Consider the following 18,091-nt stretch of genomic DNA (forward strand, 5'->3'; position numbering starts at 1 on the left):
GGGGCGAGCTGTACATGCTATTCCCTCCCACCTGGGCCTCTTCCTGCCACACACTCTGCCCTCACTGCTTTGCCTGGCTGACTCCTTGTCACTCTTCAGACCTCAGCATCAGTGCCACTTCTGCGGGGAAGCCCTCTCTGACTCCTCCAACAAGGACGGTCCCTTTCCAGACACTCTTGCAGTACCAAGATTGCAGCACCTAAAACAACAGTGACAGCTCATGATGTGGGTCATCGCTGTTTACATCTATCTCCCCCCAGGTGGCGAGGCCAATGAAGTAGGATGTGTGTCTTGGTCTGTATCGCAGTGCTTGGAACAGTGTCAGGCACATGCCCGTTCCCAGGGGCCAGTGGTTACGTGCATGATGTCAGAGCCAGGCTGCCCAGGTTTGAATTCTGCCTCTGTGAATGAGGGCAAGTTACTGAACCTCTTTGTGCCTTAGTTTTCCCATCTGTAAAATGGGATAATAGTACCTACCTCTCAGAGTTGTTAGGAGGGTTACATGAGTGGATATATATGAGGTGTTTGGAATGGGTGCCTGGCCTGTAGAATGTGCTGGATCAGTGCTAATGTGAGCATGAAATGCTAGTGGTTAGACAAGGTTCTCCAAGGTTCCATCTGAAGCAGGCGCTGGTGTCTGCCTCCCCAGCATCCCGCTGCATGGAAATTGCGTAGCGTGTTGCAAACATGCTTTATTGGGGCTGGTTGTGGTTGTGGTTGTGTCAGTGTTGCAACCATGGCACTGTAGCTCAGGTAACGGTGATGAAAAGCCCCTCAGAATCACCATTATTCTGACTCCTCTGCTCGCTCTGTGTCTTTCCACCCCTGATCCTACTGACAAAGCCTGACCTTCCCCTCCATAACCTAGTTCACGTTCCTCAGAGGAATTTTGCTGTGGCCCTGTTGGCGCAGAGCTTTGCTGCCCTGGGGCAGGTGTCTGAGCAGCTGTCACCAGGGCCATGCTATAGGGCAGACCTGGGCGGGGCGGGGGGGGGGGCCACTCCATGGGAGGGGCTTGGACTAAGGGCTTTCCAATGCTTGGGCCCCTCAGGACAGCTGCCACAGAGGCAGACAGCACACTGTCTGGGGGCTAAACCACCCAGTCAGATTTTTCCTGCTTGCAGACTGTAGCGGACAGGAGCAGCCCAGTCCAGCCTACCCCTCTCTGGGAACCCCCTGAGAACTCCTCAGAAGGCATCTTAGTATACTTGACCCCACCCCATTGGTTGACTGGGTGCCACATGACCCAAGATGGGCCAATCAGATTCTATCTTAGGAAAGTGGCTCAGAGCTAGTCTTCATCGGCACGTGAGCTACCCGCCAGGGGCAGTTACATGCACAGAGACGTAGAAAATGAAGCAGGAAGTCCTGGGCACTGAGAACTCAGCAGAGTTCCGCTGGTTTTCCAGCTCCCTGTTCCGTCCCATGGGAGCTAGGCTGCACCGCCTCCTTTTTCTAAATTCCCCACCCCCTTAAAGCCAAGCGTGAGTGGGCTCCCCTTAGTTCATCCACCCATCATCCATTTCCCCCTCGCTGGCCCTGCCTCTGCAGAGGAAACCCTCCGGCGCCTTCCGCGGGTGAGTTACTGGTCTAGCCCAGCTGACCCCAGGCCTTCCGGGAAGCATCTGCACGGCTGCGCTCGTCACTGCCCTGGGGGCCGCTGTGCGTGGGGACCAGCTCGCAGGAAGCCCTTGAGTCGGGGTCAACTCCCACCTCCGCTGGAGAGGACGAGGCAGGGGGAGGAGCTGGGCCCTGCTTAGGGCATTTGTTTGGTTTTCCTATTGCAAAATGGAAATTGTTTTACGCAAATACAGAAAAATTTAAAGAAGAAAATCCACTTAACCTCTGATCTCATCACTCAGAATGTACACACACACACACACACACACACACAAACGCTTTTTTTCCCCTGAAAGGAAATCAGACTGTATATACTGTTGGAGCTTGCCTTTTTTTGTTGTTGTTGAGCAATGTATCAAGAAGGCATCTTTTCAAAAAAAAAACAAAAAAGCTTTATTGAGATATAAATGACATGCAACAAACTGCACATATTGAAAGTGTATAAGTTTCAAGACGTGTATGCACCCATGAGTCCATCACCATATTCAAGATGACGAAGGTATCCATCACCCCCAAAAGTTTCCTTATGCCACTTTGTAATCCCTCCTGCCAACCCCCCCACCCTGCACACGCAGCAACCACTCATCCTACTTTTTGTTACTATAGATTAGTTTGCATTTTCTAGTATTTTATATAAGTGGAATCATACAGTATGTACTCTTTTATGTCTGGCTTCTTTAACTTAGCATAATTATTTTGAGATTCATCCATGTTGCATGAATCGATAGTGCATTTCTTTGTATTGCTAAGTAGTATTCCGTTGTGTGGGTAGACCACAGTTTGTTTATCCATTCACCTGTTGATGGACATTTGAGGTGTTGTCCGTTTATTTATTACAAATAAATCTGCTGTAAACATTTATATACAAGTTTTTTTATGGATCTATGCTATTATTTCTCTTGGGTAAATACCTCAGAGTGTAATGGCTGAATCATATGGTAAGTGTATGTTTAACTTTTAAGAAACTACCAAGGGCCGGCTCCGTGGCCTAGTGGTTAAGTTTGGCATACTCTGCTTCAGCGGCCTGGGTTCAGTTCCCAGGCACAGACCTATGCCACTTGTCAGCGGCCATGCTTTGGCGGGATCCCACATACAAACTAGAGGAAGATTGGCACAAATGTTAGCTCAGGGTGGATCTTCCTCAGCAAAAAAAATAAAATAAACCAAACTCAAAAAATAAAAATAAAAAAAGAAACTACCAACCTGTTTTCTAAAATGGTTATACCATTTTACACCCCCACCAGCGGTATATGCAATTGCCAGTGACTGTGTATCATTGCCAATGTTTAATAATCGTATCAAATTAAAATCATAGTTTTAATTTTAGCTTTTCTAATAGATGTGTAGTGGTATCTCATTGCGGCTTTATTTTGTGTTTCCCTGGTGACTACGGAGCAGAGCGTCCTTTCCTGTGCTTATTTGAAGCCATGTTTGTACATCACTAAATGGAGATCTGTGTTATCATTTTTAATGACTATGTAGTACCACAACATTGGATCCATCCTTTCATTTCATCAAGACCCTATTGATGGACTTCTTCGTTGGCTGTGATATTTGCTGTGCTACATAATGCTGTGGTCCACAACCTCGTAGGTGCGTTTCTGCATATTTGTCTAACTATTTCCTTCATGTGGTATCAACGGGTAAAAGGGATGCACTTTCTTTTTTTTTTGAGGAAGATCAACCCTGAGCTAACATCCATGCCAATCCTCCTCTTTTTGCTGAGGAAGACTGGCCCTGGGCTAACATCTGTGCCTATCTTCCTCCACTTTATATGGGACGGGGCCTCAGCATGGCCTGACAAGCAGTGCATCAGCGCGCACCCGGGATCCGAACCCAGACCTCCAGCAGCGGAGCGCGAGCACTTAACCGCTATGCCACCGGGCCAGCTCCAGGGGTGCACATTTTTAAGGCTTTCAAAACACATTGACAAATAGCTCCCCTGAAAACCTGCCCCTGTTACAGCCCCATTGGTAGAGTGTAGGAAACAGTCACTGCTGCTAATTCAGGCAGAAACCTCCAGAGTGATGATTGCAGGGTTTGAGGAAGTCTTTCAAGTGTGACCCCATGACTTTTGGCCAGAAGCCAGAAATAAGGGCAAATTGGCCCCAGGACTCCCTTGGAGTGGCCTTGGAAAATCATTGTGATGGTCTGGGGGAGGGGAGGCCGTAAAGGGAGGGCTGGGGAAAGAGAGGAGGAGCTGGGGTCAGGCCTGGGGGTGAGCCCAGCCAGACTCACTCGTGGCCTGTGACCTTGGGCCGGGCACTTGACCTTTCTAACCACAGTTTTCTCGGATGTGGAGTTGAACAAACAATACTGACCCCCAAGTATGTGGAAGCCCTTTACGAACTTGAAAACATTCCACAGAGGTGTGTTGTGAGGAGCCTCTGTCTCCTCTCCAGAATGTAAGCAGTACACATTTCCTCCCGGATTCCTACCTGGGGGCAGCTGCCTGAGGATGGGGAGGAGAGGCAGGACCTGGTGAGGGAGGGAGGGGAGGTGTGGTCGGCGGAAGGTGTCCACATCCGAATCCTGTGACTAGTATGACTATGTTAGGTTACATGGCGAAGGGGAATTAAGGTAGCAGGTGGAATTAAGGTTGCTAATCAGCTGACCTTAATAGGGAGAGACTGTCCTGGATTATCTGAGTGGCCCAGTGTCATCACAAGGGCTCTTCAATGTGAAAGGAAAAAACAGAGATGGCAGCGTGAGAAGGACTAAGCTGTTGGCTTTGAAGATGGACGAAGGGGCCACAAACCAAGAAATGCAGGAAGCTTCTAGAAGCTGGAAAAGACAGGGAAATGGATTCTCTCCTAGAGCCTCCAGAAGGAATGCAGCTCTGCCGACACCTTGATTTTAGCTCAGTGAGACTCATTTTGGATTTCTAACCTTTCTATCTTGGAACTGTGAGATAATAAATGTGTGTGCTTTGAGGTTACTAAGTTTGTGGTAATTTGTTATGGCAGCCATAGGAGACTCACACAGTAGGACGGGGGACCCCTGGGCTTCAGGAATGGCTGGGGAAGGGATTGGAGTGCCTCCACTCCCCAAACTCCTGGTGGGGGTAGCAGCACCAGCAAATGTGTAGCAGCAGACTTCCTGTGTCCTCTGGGCAACCTTGAACAGGTGTGGGTTCATGCCAGGGACAGAGAGAAATAACCCTGAGCAGGGGGTCTTGAATGCCAGGCTGTGGGCAATCTGGAGGCAGTGGGGACCCACTGAGGAGTTTAAGCTTTCAGCAGCAGGGATGGGGTGAAAGAGCACTGGACTTGGAGTCAGAGAACTGAGTTCAAATCTCAGCATTGTCTTCCTGGGTGAACTTGGGGCAAGTTACCGACACTGTCTGGATTTGAACTCCATTTCCTGAAAACACTGGGGCTATTTCTGGGGTCCTTCCTGGTCAGAGAACACAGCTGACCCAGATTGGTCAGGGCCTTTTGGGGTCAAAGGGAATTCTCTGGCTGGACACCCAGAGGGTAGAGAAAATAAAAAATAAATTAATTAGGGCCGGCCCCGTGGCTTAGTGGTTGGGTGCACACGCTCCGCTACTGGCGGCCCGGGTTCGGATCCCGGGCGCGCACCGACGCACCACTTTTCCGGCCATGCTGTGGCCGCGTCCCACATACAGCAACTAGAAGGATGTGCAACAATGACGTACAACTATCTACTGGGCTTTGGGGAAAAAAGAGGAGGATTGGCAATAGATGTTAGCTCAGAGCCAGTCTTCCTCAGCAAAGAAGAGGAGGATTAGCATGGATGTTAGCTCAGGGCTGATCTTCCTCACAAAATAAATAAATAAATAAATAATAAATTAAGTAATAATAATAGCAACATTTATTGAGCATTAATCGTGGGTTAAGAACTTTACATGATGTTCATTTAATCTTCTCACCATCCCGTCAATAGCTCCCCAGTGCTCTTAGTTTAAAGGTCAACAGTGTGGCCCGCAAGGCCTTGCATGGTGTGGTCCTGCTGACCCCTCAGGCCTCATCGCAGACCTCTCTCCCCTTTGCTTTCTCCACTCGGTTTCTTTCAGTCTCAGAAACGAATGTGACGTACTCCTCCCACCTCAGGGCCTTTGCACAAGCCATTCCACCCGCCAGGAATGCAGTTACCTTGCTCTCTACCCTTTCAGCATCTCCGTCCTCTAATCTCAACTCGATGGCTGTCTAGTTGCCCCACCCTCCAGCCAAATCAGATTCCTGGGTACTTGCACTCGATTTCAGATGACATATATAAGTACATAAAAATACGTTATCTGTGTAGTTACCTGATCTGTCTCTGCCTCCCACTAGACTGTAGGGGCCAAGATGCCAGGATGGTAAATGTTTGCAGAAGGAAGGAAGAAACAAAGAAAGGGAAAGAAGGAATAAATAACTGTTTGCTGAAGGAATGAACAACAGAGCCCCAAGTTTGGTATTGTTATCATCTACATTTTTTTCAAAAGCAGCTTTCGGCTTAGAGAAGAGCAGAGGTTTGTCCAAAGTCACAAGGCGAACCTGGAAGGCTCCTCACCTTGTAGGAGGCGGGGACTAAGCTGGGGCCCATGTGAGCCAGAGGGTCACTGACTGGGCAGTCAAGGCTGGAGGAACTTGGGCCTATCCATGAGGCAGGTCTGCTGGGGAAGTGCCTTCAAGGGCAGCACTGAAAGAGGATGTGCTGAGCACAGCTGCCCAGGCAGAAGAGGAAGGAACTGAGGGGGGGTGGGCTGGGGCCCCAGAACCTGCTCCCTGCAGCTGCAGCAAATCTTCCCTGCTGTCCGGGCCCTCACCCCACCCTTAGCCACTCTCTCTAACACTTTCACATGCTCACTCAGGCTTTTCTTTCTTTCTTTTACTTTTTTTTTGTGAGAAAGATTGGCTCTGAGCTAACATCTGTGCCCATCTTCCCCTATTTTGTATGTGGGAGGCTGCTGCACGTGGCTCAATGAGCGACACGTAGGTCCGCGCCCGGGATTCGAACCTGCGAACCCTGGGCTGTTGAAGCGGAGCGTGAGAACTTAACCACTATGCCACTGGACCGGCCCCTCATTCTGGCTTTTCAAGCTGCGTCACACAAGGTGTGGACAAGGGTTGGGGGCCTGGCTACTTCCCTACTGCAGATAGGAACACAAATTAACATGACCATTTGAGGGTGATTTGGCAATATCTGTGAAAACTTTTAAAGTGCATACCCTTTGATCCAGCAATTCTGCTTCTGGGAATTTATCCAAAAGATACTCTAATGTCAGTTGGCAATGACATTCACACAAGGAGGCAGCACTGTTTGTCATGGCAAAGATTCAGAAGCCACCTAATGTCCATCAGTAGGAGACAAATAAGTAAATTACTTCCTTGATCCCGTGGAAAACTATGCAGTCATTAAAAAGAATGAGCTAATCTATTTGAACTGACATAGGAGGATGGTCATGATATGTGTATGTATTGTTAAGATTTTTTAAAAGTTGCAGAACAATCTACGTTTCTATTATCTATTGCTAAGCAACAAACCACCCTGAAACTGGCGAGTTCTTTAGCTCTGTGGGGCATCAGCAGGGCTCAGTCATGTGGTTGCATTCAACTGGGAGCTTGGCTGGAACTTCCAAGATGGCCTTTCATCCTCCATGGCCTCTCTCCCCGGGGCCTCTAATCATTCTGCAATCCAGCCTGAGTTTCTGTACGGCATGGCAGCCAGATTCCAAGAGTGCAGATTTTAAGAGGACGAGCCTCAAAGTACAAGCCCTTCTGGAGCCTCTGCTTGCATGGAGCTTGCCAGAGTCCCCTTGGCCAAGGCAAGTCACGTGGCCAGGCCCAACTTTAGCATGAGAGGGGCCTAGACCAGGGCATGGATGCTGAGGCAAGATGCATCGGGGACCATTACAGTAACAATCTGGGAGAATATATGTGATAAGATAATATTTTATTAAGAAACTATGCATGTTCTTAGTAAAATATCATATTACATACATGTATAATACATGTATGTATGTATTATATGTTTATATGTTTGAATATGCATTGATTTAAGTCTGAAAGATTATTTAATAAACTGCTAATGGTAGTTAACTTTCAAGAGTAGAAATAAAGGGGCCGGCCCGGTGGCGTAGTGGTTAAGTTCAGTGCACTCCTCTTTGGTGGCCCGGGTTCGCTAGGTTAGGATTCCAGGCGCGGACCTACACTACTCATCAGCCATGCTGTGGCAGCAACCCACGTACAGAAAAAAAAAATAGAGGAAAATTGGCACAGATGTTAGCTCAGGGCTAATCTTCGTCAAGCAAAAAAAAAAAAAGAGTGGACATAAGTAGGTAAAAGGGAACTTTCGGTTTTGACTTTATACTTTTCTTTAGGGTTGGAATATTTTAAAAGTAAGATGTACAGTCATGCGTAGCTTAACAACAGGGATGCATTCTAAGAAATGCATCGTTAGGTGATTTCGTCACTGTGTGAACATCATAGAGTGACTTAGACAAACCTAGATGGTACAGCCTACTACATACCTAGGCTATACGGTACTAATCTTATGGGACCACCGTCACATACGTGGACCATGTTTGACTGAAATGTCGTCATGCAGCACATGACTGTATTAAATTCGCAATAAAAAATTTTCAATGTACTGTGAAAACCTCTGCATGTCATTAGGTAAAAATTTTCAGCACAACTTTTGGTAGTGCAGCCTTCATTCCCATAATGCTGGACATTCTGGATGTTTCCGACTCTTTCCATTGCAGGCCACATTCTGATGAACCAGCTCTGAGACCAGTCTTCTTGCAAATCCTAAATTACTGTCTCAGGATACGTGCTAAGCAAAGGAACTGCTGGGTTGAAGGTTAGGTAATTCATTCTGCCAGATTGTCCTGCCAAGCGGCAAACAGAGTCTCCCAGCCCACCGGCAGGCTAGGGGAGTGCACACTGTGGTCCAGTCTGGTGTCCACTCTTGTAAGAACCCCGTGCCCACTTCACAGATGAAAAAACTGAGACCCAGAAAGAGGAAGCAACTTGCTCAAGGCCAACAGAGTAATATGCGGCCTGGGGGGCACCAGATTAGCGAGGGTTCCTTTGCTCCTGTCCAGCCTCTGATGCCCCATCCCAGGCCCTGTCTCCTCTCCTGCTCAGGGCAAAGTCCGACCTCCCTTCTGACAGTGAGTGATCTGGGCCCTGCTCACCTCCCGACCTCACCCTCCAGCTTCCACCCAGATTAGCCTGCTTTCAGTTCCCCGGAGGAATACAATGCTGTTTGGTCTCCAAACCTTTGTACACGATGCCCCCTGTGCCTAGAACACCACCCTCGCCACAACCTCCTCTCACTTCCTCCTGAAAGCCCTCCCTGATCACCCGAGGGGAGGTTGAGTACCATGGTCACATGTACACTGCTAGATTTTCCATTCATTCATGCTGGCTTGCATTCATTTATTCACCAAACGCTTACTGAACGCTCGTTTGTGCCAGGAACCAGGCTGGACAACAGGGATACCAGGGTGAACAGACCCTCCCTGCCCTGCAGAGCTCACATCTGGGTCTGGGTCAGGGGAGGGGAGGGAAGTGGGGGCAGGGGCAGGGCGGACAATGCCAGTCCTCTTATGAACAGTGCTGGGCTGGCCTGGGCCATACGCACATGGGAGACCAATGTTCCTCCAGCTTGAATAACATAAACACCCATTTAAAAGGAAAACATCTCTCAGAGCCCCAGAAGTGACATAGATTATTTCAGTTATTCTGTCCCCTAAAATTGTATAAACTTGATAACCATACTAGCTCACATTTATTGAGCGCCTGCTCTGTGCACCTGACATGTATTAACTCGCCAAATCCTTTCCATTACCTATGAGCTAGGGACGATTATTGTCCCCATTTTACAGAAGAGGAAACTGAGGCTCAGAGAGGTGAGTCGTTTGCCCACGGTACCCAGCTGGGAAGGCAGAGCTGGGATTTGGATACACATAGTCGGGCTCCTGAGTCCTGTATTCTTGGCCGCTACACCACATAGCTACAAATTAAGCACAAACTGAACTACGGGAACAGCATTCAAACTACCACACAAACTGAATGTGATGGACGATGATGTTTTTTGGGAATGAGGTTGTTCCCCCACCATGTTGAGTTCAGCCCATGAGTTCCTTGGGGGCCCTGGTCTGCCTACTACATTTCTTTTTCCAAACCACAGGGAAATTGTCAACTTTTGTCCTTTACCGGGCATAATGGCACCTTTTAAATTTTTTAATTTAGTTTTTGGAACAGATAATACTTTCACATTGTTCTAAAATTTTTAAAATTTTCTATGCATAGATAGACATAGATAGATAAACAGATGATAGATACAGTTCCCACCCTCTCCCAGAGAAGTCAGTCTTATTAGCGTCTTGTGTGTCTTTCCAGAGGTAGTTTATGCGAATACAAATATATATTCTGTTTTTTCTCTCATTAAAAAAAGAAAAGTCTTATACTACATCCATGGCTCTGCTCCACGCTATTTCCACTTAACAGAGGATCTTGGAGATCGCTGCATACCGGGAGGGAAAGGGCTTCCTCATTCCTGTTTACTGCTGTGTCATGTTCCTGCCTGTCCCCTGCCGATGCACGTGAGGGCTGTTCCTGACAACTGCCCTGTTTTGGTTTAAGTCACTGTGGTAAGCAGCCTTTAAGATGACCCCCAATGATCCCCACCTCCTGGTATTCGTGCCTCTGTGTGATCCCCTCTCCCTGAGAGTGGGGTGGGTCTAGGGACTGGCTTTTAATGAATAGACACAGAGAACGTCATGGGTGGCAGAGAGGGCCCAAGTGATACCCTAGTAGCAACGGGCTACTAAGACCCAGCACCCGGATCTTGGTTTCTAAATCCCATTCTCCAATAAAAGCAATGAGGGCTCCTTCGAGAAATGGCAGATTCTAAGGCTAAGGCAGGGAAAACATAAGATGAGCCTGGAGCAGCTTGTAGTGCCAGAAAGCAAGGAAATGCTCAAAAAACAAAAGGATGAGGCCGGCCCTGTGGCCTAGTGGTTAAGTTTGGCATGCTCTGCTTCGGTGGCCTGGGTTCAGTTCCCAGGCGCGGACCTATACCGCTCGTCTGTTAGTGGCCATGCTGCGGCAGCGGCTCACATACAAAATAGAGGAAGATTGGCACACATGTTAGCTTAGGGCGAATCTTCCTCAGCAAAAAAATAAAAAAAAATAAAGCACACAAAAGGACAAGTGCCTATCAAAGGGACACAGGAGCCAACCTGAAAGAGCCCCCATCGCCACAGCTGGAACAATTGTAGGTAATGTAGCATTGGATAAAAACTCAAAGCATAAAATAAATATGTGAGTCCATACCAATGCAAGCGTATGATTGAATAAATAAGTAATTGAGAGATTAGGGACAAATTGTCCTTACAGAAGAATTCCAAATAATTTACGACACTCCTCACAGGAGGTGGAGTTTAATCCCCTACTCCTTGAGTATGGGCTGGACTTGACTAGCTTCCAAATAATAGAGTGTGGAAAAGGGAAAAATCGTAACCTTACAGTGAGGAAACCTATCAGATACCACCTTAACCAAGAGATGAAGGTTAATCTCACAGGTGATGTCACATGGGTATCATGCGCCCCCTAAAATAACGTAATGAGGAAGGCAATTCTTCCACTTCTGTGGGGTCTGTGGAAATTAATGAAAGAAACCTTAACTAAATTGGAGTAGGTAAGGTCTGTGGGGGGAGCTCTCATGCCATATCACACATCGTTAACTACACCAAACAGGAAGAGATGGAGGCTCTCATCTCGGACAGGAAATAAAACTACTTTATTACTGAAGGAAGATTTCTCTCCCCACTTAGCAACAGCCCAGCCAATGAGAAATGCCACAGGTCAGCCAATGAGAAGCCATTGCCCCCCTGAACTGCTGCTTTCCCCCAACGGATTTTCCTTTAAAACAGCCCTCCCTACTCCCCCTTTTTCTCTATAAAGGGAGATCCCTTTCTTTGTTTTCTGGATTTGCCTATGGTTCCCATAGCATGCACATCCTGAATTGCAATTCTTTTGGCTATCCCGAATAAACTCATTTTGAGGTTTTTCAAGTTAACATGTCCTACCCCCAAATTCATAACCCCAATATAATCGCAAGGAAAACCAAGACAAACCCAAATCGAGGGAGATTCTACAAAATACGTGGCCAGTACTCCTCAAAACTCAAGGTCATGAAAAGCAAGAAAAAACTGAGAAGCTGTCAGAGGCCAGAAGAAATCAAGGAGACATGACAAATGCAATGTGGTAGCCTTGATTGGATCCTGGAACAGATAAAGGACATTAGTGTAGCGACTGGTGAAATCTGAATAAAGGTTGGAGTTTAGTTTGTGTATCCAAGTTTCTCTTGACATGTGTTCCATGGTAAATTAAGATGACAACCTTAGGGGAAGCTGCGTGAGGGGTATACAGAAACTCTCTGTATTATCCTTGCAGTTTTTTGGTAAATCTAGCATTATTCCAAAATTTTAAAATTTCTTAAGAAGAAAAGTGATGAGATGTCACTTCTGAGATTAGGTTACAAAAAGACGCTGGCTTCCATCTTGCGTGCCCTTTCTTGCTCACTTGCTGGCTCTGATGAAGCCACCTGCCATACTGTGAGCTTCCCTATGGAGAGGTCCACGTGGCAAGAGACTGAGGGAAGCCTGTGGCTGACAGCCATGGAGGAAGTGAGATCCTCCATCCAACGGGCCACGAGGAACTGAATGCTGCCAACAATCAGGTAAGTGAGCTTGGAAGCAAATCCTCCCCCATTTGAGCCTTGAGATGGGGCCCCTGCCAATACCTTGATTACAGTTTTGTGAGAGACCTTGAGCCAAAGACTCCTGAAAGTAAATGTCTGTTGTTTTAAGGAGCTGAGTTTTGGGGGGTATATGTTACGCAGCAATAGATAACTGATACAGTTCCTCTCTCTTTTCTGTTAGTTTCTCATTGGCCGGGGCCCTTGACCTAGCCCTGCTTGGCTCAGACGCAAGCAGAAATGCTAACACAGGCCGGGCTCCAGCCTCCACATGGTCCAGTATGGAGGCTGGCAATTTTACTAGATTATTGAAATAAAAATTAAAAACTTGAAAATCCTCAGGGACCACAGTTTGAAAAATATCTCTCCCCTGCTTCAATCCTCCAATAGGTCTCACCATTCTTTAAGTAGAATCCAAAAATCCTTACTGAGGCCTGCAAGGCCCTCAGGGTGCCCCCCACCCACTCTCTGAGTTCACTTTCCCTGTTTCCCTTCCCTCTTGTTTTCTAGACCCCTGATCAAAACAGCCTCCCTGTCCCTGCCCATGCCTGCCTCAGGACATTTGCTTATGCTGTGTTCTCTGCCTGGTATGTCTTTCTTCACATCTTCCCATGGCTGCCAGCTCCTTATCATTCAGGCCTCAGTTCAAATGTCACCCACTGGGAGAGACTGACCCTGATCGTCCATCCCCCTACCGCCTGCGTCCCCTGGTGCTCTCCACCACATCTCCCTACTTTATTTTCTTCATAGCATTGATCACTACCTGAAATTATCTTATTTATATGCGTGCTTCTTTTGTTTTGTTTTGTTGGGTGGGGTGGTTAAGAGCCCTGGACTCTGGTTCGAATCTTGCCTTTACCATTTCCTAGCTCTGCCCTTGAAGAGATTATCTAGCCTCTCTGGTCTCAGCCTCCTCCTCTGTGAGGAAGGCATAATAATGATATGCTGTGTCATAGGATTCTGGGGGAGATTTAAAGAATATATCAAGTGCCTGGCCTATGCCTGGCATGATGTGAGTGCTCTGCATATATGTTTGCTGTTATTAGTATTATTATTATTCTCTGTCTCCCCCCACCCCTGAACATAAGCTCTAGGAGGGAAAACACTTGGTCACTTTGGGGTTTTGCTCACTACTCTATCCTCAGCACAGAGCCTGGCACACAGTAGGGGGTCAATCAACACTTGCTGAACGAATGAATGAATGAATGAATGACGTGGAGTAAGGATTAGGAACACTGGCTTTGGAGTCAGGCAGACCTGCTTGTACTCTCTTCCCAGCCTTACCCCTTAGGAGCTGTGTGACTGGGGGTGAACGGTGTCACCTCTCTGAGCCTCAGTTTCCCCATCTGGGGCCTCCTCAGAGAGTAGCTGGGAGGGTCCACACATTCCTGCAGGGCAGGCCCTCAGCACGGTGCCTGGTGTGCGGCAGTGCACAGGGAGCAGCAGCCAGCACGCTCCTTGACCTTGGGGAGTCTGGCGTGCTGCCAGCCCGCAGATACACGTGGATGCTTGTGGCAGTGTGCAAACAATTCCTGGGGCTCCATGACCCGAGGTTCATCCTCAAACAGCCCCACCCTAGGTGATGGGCCCTGCCCCTGGGAGGAGGAGGGGGGAGGGAAGGCTATGTTCGTGACTGACAGACCACACGGAGTAGGCTGGGCCTCCCTCCTCCGAGAATTAAGACCTCTAAAATGTGCTGCATCAGGACTTCCTTCCTCTGGGTGGCCAGCAGCATCTGGGGACCACAAGAGGGCCTTCCCCTAATATTCCTGTGGCTGAGGTTCTGGGAGAGGAGAGCAGCAATGAAAGGGGACAATCAACCAGGGGGACCAAGATCATTGAGCAAGAGCCGTGGCCAGAGTGTGACTGAGTTCTGGCCAAATAAAATATGGACAGAAGTGACTGGGCATCATTTCCAGACCTGACCCATGAAAATCTCCCGCTTCAGCCTCTGCCCCTCCGCTCCCCGCATCTGCCAGCTGGATGTCTATGCCTGGGAAGCCGCATGTGAAAAAGCAGAGCCCCCACCAGCCAGACCCCCAGACGGTCAGCTCCGTGGAGCAAAACTCTTCCCACCCCCGCTCCCTGCTGCTGATTGAACTTGACAAGACTGAGAAACTAACTCCTGATCTGTTACACACAAGATTTCAAGGCTTAGCAGTTGTTGAAGCCAATTTGTTATGTTTTTTCTAGCAGGCAAATCTTTTAAAAATTGTTGTATTTTGGGGCCGGCCCGGTGGCTTAGCAGTTGAGTGCCTGCACTCCGCTACTGGCGGCCCAGGTTCGGATCCTGGGCGCGCACCAACGCACCGCTTCTCCGGCCATGCTGAGGCCACGTCCCACATACAGCCACTAGAAGGATGTGCGACTATGACATATAACTATCTACTGGGGCTTTGGGGGAAAAAAAAAAAGGAGGAGGATTGGCAATGGATGTTAGCTCAGAGCCGGTCTTCCTCAGCAAAAAGAGGAGGATTGGCATGGATGTTAGCTCAGGGCTGATCTTCCTCACACACACAAAAAAAATGTTGTATTTTTCTACCAGTTTACCAAATTAAGACACATACATCATAACAAGTTCAAACATCACAGAAATGAATGAAGGTCCCCTGTGCTCCTTCCTTGCTTCAGCAATGAGATAACCACTATTAATAGCTTATATTCTTATGTATTTTTTTCTATGCAATGACAGCATATTTTTATACAAAAAGCATCAGACAATACATATTGTCCTGCAACATTTCCTTTCACTGAGCAGCACTCCTTGGCTATCTTTCCATGTTTGGACACAGGGATCTACCTCATTCTTTTTAACATTGGTCTGGCATTCCAGCACACAGGTATGCTAATTGTATTTCACACGACCCTGTATTAGTCGTTTACTGCTGTGTAATAAATTACTCCAAAGCTTAGCAGCTAAGAATAACACACATTTATTCTTTTAGAGATTCTGAAGGTCAGGAACCTGGGAGTGGCTCAGCTGGGTGGTTCTGGCTCCGGGTCTCTCATGAGGTTGCCATCAAGGTGTTGGCTGGGGCTGCCGTCTTCTGAAGGGCTGGACAATCGGTTTCCAGCCTCACTCCTGTGATTGTCACAGGCCCCAGTTCCTTGCCGGCTGTGGCTGGAGACTCCAGTTCCATGGGCCTCTCCACAGGCTCTGAGCATCCCCATGACGTGACAGCTGCTTCCTCCAGAGTGAGTAAGAGAGCCCAGGATGGAAGCCGCAGTCTTTTATAACCTAATCTCAGAAGTGACATACCACCATGGCTGGCCACTCTGCCACTGGTCACTCAGCCCAGCTCTGGTACTCGTGCGAGGGGCTCCCCAGGGCTGAATACCAGGCATCGAGGACCATCTGGGCTCTCTTGGAGGCTGCCACCACAGGTGCCTTTCTCTATTTCTCCATTCCAAATTCCGCTGCAGTGAACATCCTTGCTCGCCCCCCTTTGCACACCTGTGGAAAGCAGGCTTTCTGTCAGATAAATCCCCCCAGGGAAAGAACTCTCTGTGTTCTCACCACACTGCAGGGAGGCAGACATCATCATGGTGCCCACTTTGCAGATGACGGACTCAGTGATCACGGGGGCCCTCGGCTAGTCCCATCAGGATTCTTAGCACCCTCAGGAACAGGAGAGTTGGTATGAGTTTTCTAGATGGGCTCTTTCGATGGGAGAAGAGGGCCAATGAAGCTGAGCGGTGAAGCTGACCCAGAACCACAGTAATGTCAGACTGACCCCTGGACCTACTATAGGTAAATGAAAGGTGGGGCAGGGCCACCACCCCATCATACAGAGGAGGAAACTGAGGCTCAGAGAGGCAGAGATTTGCCTCAGGCTGCACAGCTAGTCAGTGACAGGACCAGGGGTCACACCCATGTTCCCTGACTCCTAGACCCTCCTCCCAGATTCCCACCTGTGCAGTGCCAGGCATGGAGCACGCATCGGCTCATTCAGTCTCTTAAGAACGCTATGAGGTCAGCTTTATTTTTCCTCCCATTTGACAGAAGAGGAAAGTGAGGCTCCGAGACGCGAGGTGTGAAATGCTGCAAAAGCCCCAGGCAGCCATGGCCGTGTTCAGGTCAGGGCTGCGGGGGCTCTGCAACAGGACCAGAGGAGAGAGAAAGGCGAGAGGAGGCAGAGCCTCATGTGAGAGATTAACTCCTGATGCCTTGTTACCGAGAATTCATATCTTTGAGGCAGAATCAGAAACAGGATGTGGGTTTCCCCCAACGGGGCTGGTGCCCCTGAGGGACATGTACGATCAGATGCATATACACATCATGGGAGAGGCATGGTGCTAAGCGTCAGAGCCTGGGCTCTGGAGTCAGACAGGCTCCTGGCTGTGTGACTGCAGATGCACAGCTTGACCTCTCTGGGCTTCTGTTGGAGGGCTGGTGAAATGACCACTCAGTGAATGGTGACAAGGGCTCTTTGCAGGGTTGGGAGGTGGGAGCAATTCTTTTCCAGAAGAAGAGGCAAAGCCTATGGACTGGCTTGGCGAGATTGATCCTCCTCCCCACCATAATAACCACCTACAGCCCTGAGCCCCAGCCACCCCAAACAAACACACCATTACTTAAAAAAGTGAGCTTGCGGGCCGGCCCCGTGGCTTAGCGGTTAAGTGCGAGCACTCCGCTGCTGGTGGCCTGGGTTCGGATGCCGGGAGCGCACCGACGCACCGCTTCTCCGGCCATGCTGAGGCCGCGTCCCACATACAGCAACTAGAAGGATGTGCAGCTATGACATACAACTATCTACTGGGGCTTTGGGAAAAAAAAAAGGAGGAAGATTGGCAATAGATGTTAGCTCAGAGCCAGTCTTCCTCAGCAAAAAGAGGAGGATTAGCATGGATGTTAGCTCAGGCCTGATCTTCCTCAAAAAAAAAAAAAAAAAAAAAGTGAACTTGCTGTGCAAGCACAGCTTCCAGACAAGTCCCTGATCTCCCCACAATTTCCCTCCACATTCATGCCCCAGGCTCCTCCTGTGGGCCTGCCCTGTCCTGAGACCGGCCTGGCCTGGCTGCTGATCCAGGCACACACAGCTGTGGTCGTATGACATGGGTTTGCTGATCCCCTCCCAGGTACTAGGCCCTGCCCTGCCCTCCCAGGGCTTTGCCTGGGCCCCATAAGTGTCGCCTGCATTTAGGAGCTGCAATCCAAGCTCTCAGTGGTGTCCTGAGCATGGCAGTGACAGTAAGGAAGGGAGAGACCAGGTTCAAGGGAAGGAAACTGGACTGCGTGTTAAAGGCTCAGGTCTAGGCCCACCTCAGCCTTAGTCTTGCTGTGTGATTTTGAGCAAACCCCTGTCTCTCTCTGGGCCTTACAACAGAAGGAACCATAGATGGAGTTCTTTCAAACTAGTTAAAACAGAGTTAACATACTCAGGAGTCAGACAGCCCCTAGTTTTTGACTCATGTCTATCACTTATTGGCTGGGTGACGCTAAGGAAGTCACTTAACCTCTCTGAGCCCCGATTTCCTCAGCTCAAAAATTTAAATAATAATCCAAGTTTGTTTAGAATACTAAATAAGGACATAGGCAGGAAAGCCCAGTGCTTGACCCGCAGTAGGAGTTCAATAAATAGCAGCTGTTCCAATTAGCTCATTTTTTTCTTTAAAATAATTGTTATTTTATCAAAATAATGCCAGACTTCAATGAAGCTAAGCCATCACCAACTGTAACATGCAACATTACTTGTGCACCATCAAGACAAAACACTGCCAATCATAGTTGTCAGGTGCACCGCTGGTTGTAAAA

The sequence above is a fragment of the Diceros bicornis genome, chromosome 28, assembly GCF_020826845.1.
Source record: "Diceros bicornis minor isolate mBicDic1 chromosome 28, mDicBic1.mat.cur, whole genome shotgun sequence".
In the NCBI taxonomy this organism is placed as follows: domain Eukaryota; kingdom Metazoa; phylum Chordata; class Mammalia; order Perissodactyla; family Rhinocerotidae; genus Diceros; species Diceros bicornis.